Below are 9,084 nucleotides of genomic sequence, written 5' to 3'. Positions count from 1 at the left end.
ACGGTGTTTGGTGTCAGAAACAACATCCAAGAAAATTAGGTACCTAAGTAGTTTTACAATTATTTTGCATTGAAAGACATCATTAAATTGTGATTCGTATACAATCATTGAATCATTGTGGTCATTGGTGTTACGTAAATACTAGAAATTTAATATTAATTATTAAAACTAATGGTTTTGAACATATTTATATATTTCATCTACATAATATTTAAGAAGCACAATGTCCCAAACACGGCTTAGTGGTCTTGCGATGATTTCAATAGAAAACGAGCGTGCTAAAAAATTGGACTTATCGTTATTGGTGAAGACGTTTGCTCAAGACCGTAGCAGAAAAAAATCATTTTCAATGTAAATAAAATATTATTATTACTGTTTCCGAAATTATAATTAAATAAATTATTAATTTACTATAAATATATTTTTTTTTTATTGCCTACAAATAAACAGCCAAATGTTTAGAAATTTAAATTACAGATATAGGGCCTCCAAAAATATTGTATCCACGGGCCTCAATGGACAATGATCGTAGTTCCGCCACTGTATACTTGTATATTATGATTTATGATCTATGAACTGTGAACTACTGACTATATGTATAGGCAAAACACAAGGTGATATACTGATATTATAATTAATTAATAAACTTATATCAAAAATAATTTTGATATGAAAAATAGTAAAACTTGTTATATAATTGACATCAATTGAAATCCACATTTTAATAAAAATTATTACCCACATTAGTTTGTACCGTCCCCCCGTCCAAGCAAAAAAAAAAAAAAATAGTAGGGGAGCTCCCCCCCACTGCACCCCCCCCCCCCCCCACACCATCCAATCGAGCACTGCTAGTAGTCATTAGATTACTTTACGTCTATACTGTGGACTGAGGCGTACTCGCGTCTCACGCATAGATAATATAAGATATATTCTCATATTATCTATGGTCTCACGTACCCGCGTATCTCGACTTTACTAAATGGTCATCGCAGCACTCATACCGCGACCGTGGTCGAGAACACAATCAATTTTTATCTATGCGCAAAAAGCACAACGCTCGCGCCACAGATACTTTTATCTACTATAATATAGATTATAGATATCAGTGGCCCGCGCCATAACGATCGGCGCTCGCGACTCTTCAGACCGTAGGTCGGAAATCATAATATTTTGTCCGAGACTTTTATTTAAAATGTTTATTTAGTTTACTAATACTTTTTATTCTGAAATCAAGGTAATATAAGTCTTAAGTAATTAATAATATACCTCTATTACCTAAATAAATAAATTTCTATTATGATTATTATATAGGTATGGTACATATTTTGTCAAAGATGCCATAATGTTTTCCCCAAAAGGTGAACTGTATACACAAAATTTTAACACCATTTGACCAATGAAACAAAGTGGATTGTTATCAAAAATGTCCAAAAAAGTGTCTTCAAAACTTTTATGTCGCACTATGGATAAAATCATTCATATACTTGGTAATATAACATAATAATTTGTAATTTGTTAATGAATATTACTTATTAGATGAGGAATTACTTAAAGATAAACAGTGAATTAGTACTTACTTAATACTTTACTAATAATTAATATTACTTTATCATAAATGTGAGTTGTGATATGTTGTTCATTCATAGGCAACCTAAGCCAATAAGGCATGCTATTTACTAGTTTGTCAAGGTTTCATATTTTCACATTCGATCCTCTCTAGCCGCCAAGGGGTTTAGATAGCATCAATTGTTGCTATTATAGTAATTTGTTATCATTTTTATGAGTATTTAATATTTTGGCGGTTAACGCTATTTTTAGTGTTGAGCATGATCTCTGAGTGTTTTTGAAGTAAATAAATTTACCTATTGTCAAACATTATGTCTTTTTGGAATTTTCTTTTAGTTACTTTAATGTTACTTTTAAAATGAACAACATTGCCTCAGTATCAATGACAAGGGTTTGTCCTGTCAATGTTCTTTTATTAAAAATTGAAGGGCAAACAGGAACACCAGAAAATATGGATTATGTTTATAAACTTAATAGAACAAACTCTTCTAAATAACATAAACTGAAAATCGATTTTGCTCGACTAAATAACTTAATAACCCTAATACTCTGTTTAGTATTTACTCTCTAATCTAAGTCGGGGTGAAACGTTAAATACTGACCAAGTTGATGAAAGCAATTGTAATATTTAATACTAAAATTAAATGTGCGATAGATAAATATTATAATATATTTTATTATTATATTATGCATGCACTGGAGTGAGAACCAACAAAAATCTCAGTTAAACGTACATTGTCAACATGTTAAAACAAAACCATATAATTGTATGACAATTCACTTTTTTCCTCACTTTCAGATTTCAAATAAATAAAGTAGATATATAAAAGTATGAAATTAATAACTTAAGTAACTTCAGTTTTCATAATTATGCCATTTATACATTTGTAAAAGTGTACACTTTTATCTGTTGATATTTTATCCATAAATTCCCTAGTTGTCTTAGATAATATGTGTTACTTGAAATAGGTATATCCTTTAATAATACCAATATAAATATCATTTGGTTATTTTTACCGAGTATTTTTAAAAGTATTGGGAATTTTTACTTTTGAACCAAACTAACTAGATATAATGACTAATATGATCCTTAACCACCCTTATTATTTTGAAGATTGAAGCATATTTTCTTTTCCAAACAGTTATTGTTGTTGAACCAATAGATTATCAGAATTTAAAATAATATTTAATTCAATACTTATTTCAAATAATATATACATTTTTAATTGATTTACATTATATAATTATAATTATGGTTATAGATGAGTGACTCTGAGACTGAGACTACCTCAAAAGAGACTTCCTGGATGTACAATGATGACCTAGATTTATCTCATGTGTCTTTATATCTGAATTATCAAGATCTGATATATAATTCTCCGGAAGATGCTCGTCACATAAGGTTATTAATATTATTTTATTTAATTCTTAAGAGTATGTTTTTTGCACTATTTATTATCTCTATCTGACTGATCTACATGCAATAGCAATTTGACATTCAGTGTAACAAATTAATATTAAAGTGAATTGACCAAACAACCAATCTAAACTTTTCATCAAACTTGTTAAAATCATTATCTGTGCATGTACATTGTCTTTTTTGTATGCAAGTTATGATTATGTAAATTATTACAATTTAAAAATTCTTATGTATTGCAGACACATTTAACTATTGTAAATAAATAAGCCAACCTACAAACACAAATAATGTTCTTTAATTTAAGTTTGATAATAGATAAATTTATTCTAAAATTAAAGCCAACCACATAAGATTAGTTCTGCTGTACTCAAATGCACTATGTTGTGGGTGAATCAGAGTGAGAAAATAAACAATGCACTGAATCCTCTTAATTTAATATAATTGAATATATTACCTTAATAGATTTTTATGTTTAGCCGAAAAGTATAACATTTGATTCAACAACAGGTGATAACTCTGTGAACTTTGTGCTTGTTTCTTCATCCAAAGCCAAAACACCAATGGGCAGAGATGGTTGGAACCGTAGATCTGCTTTTGAGGAAAGAATTAAAGAACAAGGATTAATTGTTGAAAGAGGTAAATTTTGTTTTTAGTATTATAAAAAAATAACTTAAGTTTGCAAATAATATATATTTTATAAAAAAAATTAATATATTAAGCTTGAAACAATAAAGAATTATGTAGAACTAATCTTTGGTAAATGTGTAATTGTGCAATCAGAGAGACCTTAGTTAAAAAACCTCAATATTTATTAATATTTATAGTCTTAAAAGTATACTCGGTAGTATATAAATTAGGTATCTCAACTTTGAGTAATTAAAAATAAATGAAAACATCATTTTTTGTAGATCAATTGTTATATTGTGTGACACAGTGTACACGAAATAATATTTATTGACAAAATTATTTTCAGTAATGCATGTGACCGTGCATCTCGGCGTCGGCGATCGTTATTGACAAGCTTATAATTTTAGACGTATAATTTATATATATATAATTAATATAGATCCATATAAAGTTAAAAATAGATGTGTAAAATGTAAAAATAATAACCGTTCCTAATGATTGTGATAACAAGAAAATATGTGTGGTATTATTGGTTATTCGTTAATACTGTTTATATTATAGATTTATTGCTATATAGTATACCCGTATGGCCGTATACCTGCATATCACAAATTATATTATAAGAATACGCATCAACCAAAAACTGGAGAAGTCGTTATATGCCGTATACCAGTGTATACGCCCCACTACACCACTGATTATGACTATTAACCAAGGATCAAAATGAAATGGTCTTAGAATACCTAGTTAAAATCATTTAATTATTTCTACACTTACATACGCATAAAATTATAAAACATATTAAATTGTGTTCTGTGAGTTAAGATTAAAAATCAAGTAAGTAATGAAATAGGAAAGAAAGAAAAGATAACTTTCATGTTAAAATAAATATGTATTATTAATGAAATGAAACATCTGATTTAGTGTATAGCTGTGGTGTATAAGAAATTGTGTGAGTAGGTATGGAAACGTATAGGAACTTTGGGTAGTATTATAGGAGAGGGAGATCTATAAATGGAATTAACTTGGAATTTATCAAGATTTCTTAATAAGCCTAGATGATAACAATACTAAAAGTATTGAGTTGATCCTGCAAAATGTGACAATCATTACTCTCTATCTACTTTATGGAATATTTGTATTTAGTAAGATGATAAATATAAACCTGTGATACATTTAATTGTTATTTTGTAATATTTATTATGTACTTATAAAGTGAAAGATAAGTAAATATAGTTTCTTTTTTAGGGAGAGCTACTGAAAATTCATCACGCGATCAGCTGTATGTCAAATGGGGCTATGATGAGTTAATGGATTTGTAAACAGCCAATCAATCAGATTAAAGAGTATCTGGTTGTGAAATACGCATTTTACTTCACATGGTGAAGATTCTACACACATCTGCTGTATTTTTTTAATGATAGATTCAGGTAATTTCATTTAATTTATCATAGTAGTTTATTGAACTCGATTTATTATATATTCAGTACAATTTTTGATTTAGTTCAGATATTTTTAATTCAACAGACACAATAATGTGCCCATTGTGTGATCGTACATGTGATATTGGCCTTCTATTTGGGGTTAGTTAATATATATTTTTCAATAATGTTAATATTACTTACTAAAATTAATTCCATTTTTAAACTAATCTATTTCTTGAACTGTGGAAACGATATTCAGGTTCCATTACACATCGCTGGGGATTGACAGGTTTCAATTTTGAAGCTCAACATCCAAGGCCACAATACTTGGCACGTTTATCTGGATCTAATTATACCAAAGTGAACATAGTCATAGGGAATGTCAAACCAACCATGCCGCTGGAAGAAAATGCCTGCAACATTATTTACCATTTTCCTCTTTTTGCTATAAGTAAGGTTCATCAAGTATTATTTTAATTAACTTTTGAATTCTCTTTTTTTAAGATTTTAGTTGCCATTGCTACCTTGTTTGGAGTTGTGCTGTATCTAATGTCTGTTTTAACATCGCTTAGTCATACAAATCAATCAGATTGGATGAGTACACATAGCAATATATTTAATCGACTACTGCAGCTATCATCAATTTGGTTTGCACTCAATTATTAAATTTTGTTAGTATTTATATTTTTTAATTTATATAACAACTAGCTAGTGCCCATGGTAGTAGTAAATAGTATTCATAAAATAAAAATGGAAAGATAAATATTTCAATACTCATTTCATTTTAGATTCTGAGCTAAATTTAAAGCTAATACGAGATTAATCAACTGATTAAAACCATCTATTTTTTAATATTATATAATATGGTTTAGGTTTAAGATATAGCTGATATTTGTCTGACTAAAATGGAACTATTGCGCACACAAACCAAATTGGACGAATCTTTGACAATAAATATGTACCTCTTAAAATTTGTAAATTATTATACATCAATAATTTATACAGCTATTTTGTTGGTTATCCTGCTAAATATTTGCTTATTTTCAATCTTGGTCGAGAAGAAGTAAGATATTCACATAATAATAATAATTAATCATTTAATTATACTCGATTAATAGTATTCAATGAGCATTATGATTTTAGTGTAGTCCAGATGGATGTCTCATGGAATTAAGCATTGCATTGTTCATTTTAATAATTGTTGAGCAACAATCATTAAAGACTGTATTGTATTAGTTTTTTAGTTAAAGCCAAAAACTAAAACTATTTATTTTTAAGTGTGGGTTTACATTGGCTGAGAACACAGGTCTCTTAGATAATTTAAAATCATCTGGAGAAGAAGATTTGGCTACACTTTAGTTTACTTTGATACCAAAGACTGAAAGTGGTATTGCTCCGTTTCATCGCCATATACTAATGTTACTTATTGCCGGTAAATATATCGATTCATTTTTTTTTCTGTATGCAACAACATTTATATCGTTTTTGTAGTTATACAGACTAGAAATCCACCATGGTTGCCACAGAAATACACATGACCCACATTTTATTATGAATTGCTCGTTGCACGCCTCACATTCATTGTTATATTTCATTTCAAGTAATAAAAACTTATTAATGTTAATTTTTTGTGTACTAATCCATTAGTTTTTTGAGAATATTGTACCATTCGTGAAAGTAGCCGTTCAATAGTTGATACCAGATGATCCAAATGCTCTCAGCGACAGCATTAAACGAGAGTCTTACCTTACTACTCAAATGATCATTAACAATGAGGCTTAAAAAGCAGCAGGCTAAAAGAAAACGTGTTGTAACAACGAAGGAATACACAGCACACATTCAATACACTAATACATTTATATTATCTAATATTTAATAATATAGTTCTAATTTTTTGTTATTTCATACTAGACTGTATGTTACATTATATTTTTTCTCTCTCTCTTCTTTCCTCTTAATACTCAAGTAACTATTTTATATTTAAAATGTAATTGGAATTTTTTCTGTAATAAACAATATTATTATAATATTTATGATTATTTTTATTTTCAAACAATATAACATTTGACCACTGTTATTTTGGTTTTGATTTCTTATTCGACTGTGTTTGTGTGTACTCTTCAAACTACAAACAAAAACCATTAATCTCACTGAAAATTTAATTATCTGTCTTCTATTTACCCTTCAGAAGTTGAACACGTGGATGGTATTATGGTGCATGGCGTCATCCACCACAAAGCTTATAAGACCAGTACTTATAAAGGTCTTGAGAACTTATTATTCATTGTTAATAATGTTGTTTTTGTTCACTTTCTGTATAATAATACATTTATTATATATTTATATCGATCTAAGTCAGTGAGGCCCAACCTTTTTTTATTTTTTCGGACCACCTGCTATAATCGAAAAAATATATATATTATATTTAATAATAAAAGAAGGAAATTTAAATACCTTGAAAATAATGGTATTTTTATATATTTTGTTTCAACTTAATAATTCAATTTGGGTAGGGTATCACTGATCTAAGTCATTATATGTGGTTTTTAATACTAATTATGAAGCAATTTGCTATTTTGCTTAGTAATCAATTAACACAACACGTCTACTTTAATTATTCACGGACAAAGCCCAAATTATAAAACATGTTTTAAAATAATTATTTAACTTTTATAATTTACATTAATATATAATATGTAGAAATATTGCTAATTATAATGACCATAGATCTTCATTTAACAATAGATAAGTATATTTGTTATTTATATTATTTTTAATGTTTTTATATATTAAGTTAAGTTGGGTAAATGGAAAAAAATATTTTTAAATTTCCATAGTTTATACAATCATTAGTTGTCATAATAATTTATTGTTGGCGATTTCTGCATTATTATCTAATTATAAAACTTCTGGTAATGAAAATGTCGCAATTGAAAGTTTAATGTACTTACCTAATATTTTTCGGAAAAATGAAAACAAACAAATTTATTAGTATGCAATCTGTAAGAATGACCTCTGGGTAATTTAAAAATATTTGTCATTAGCATTGATTTTATAATACTTGAATGTATGAAGTACATATATTTCCATTTGCCCCATATATTACCTACATATTGGCTAAAGGACAAATTAGAATTTTTTTTTTAGTTTGGATATATTATGTTATCACCACCCATTGATGAGAAATTACAACTGCCCATTTTCATTTACCCTATTTGACCCTATATAAGGAATTTCAGTGATATTTTTTTTATGTATTTATGCAAACAACAAATGTGATGAGTTTTAAAATTAAATATAGTTAATTTAAAAACTATATTATTATTATTTACAACCATTGTGGTTTTTGGCTCTGAAAAAAAAATAGCCGTATATACTTGATCACATTTCACCAAAATCTGGTCTACAAATTGTCTACAAAATATAAATACAAATTATATTATATTTATATTATGTAAGAGCTGCATAAATGAGTATAAATCCATTCTTTATGAGCGTCTGCGGATTCAGAATAACATAATTCGTCAAAATACGGAAAATTTCAAATTATTTTGAGTTTGAAATCCATAAAAAAAAATTCTATTTAGTTACCTATAGACTAGGTGTATATTCTAAGCTGAAAATCGTTATGAATACTGAACAATTGAGGTGTAGGTATACAAAATATAAATATAAATAATATTATAATATTATTTACTTACAATTATTAGTGTAAGCATAAAGTGTTACCTGGCGTATTGTATAGGCAAAATAAGTACATCACTGCAGTGTTCAATATTATCCATAATCAATACATTTTAGCTCGTCCCAACTTCGTTCGCCGATAGAATGTGGTTGCTCGCAAACCAAACTATATATCGTAACCCACCGTAAAAAACCCAAATACTTTATTTTACTTAGCAAAAATAATGATATTTTAAAAAGTAAACTACATTGCATAAATACATGGTTTTACAATTAAAATTTTTCAGCAAAAATGTTTATCAGAGTTAAATTTTTAATGCCAGTATTAATAAATGAAAAATGTTGTAGGTACTTACGTAGTGT

General features: G+C 27.7%; 1 pseudogene; it reads left to right on the top strand.

Moving 5' to 3' along the window:
* The first annotated feature begins 223 nt into the window (after positions 1-223).
* LOC132947574 (anoctamin-5-like) lies at positions 224-7,101 on the top strand (annotated as a pseudogene).
* The last annotated feature ends 1,983 nt before the right edge of the window (positions 7,102-9,084 follow it).

Source organism: Metopolophium dirhodum, chromosome 6, assembly GCF_019925205.1.
Source record: "Metopolophium dirhodum isolate CAU chromosome 6, ASM1992520v1, whole genome shotgun sequence".
Lineage (NCBI taxonomy): Eukaryota > Metazoa > Arthropoda > Insecta > Hemiptera > Aphididae > Metopolophium > Metopolophium dirhodum.
The sequence above is the reverse complement of the archived record's forward strand: the minus strand, read 5'-3'. Positions and strand labels throughout refer to the sequence as shown.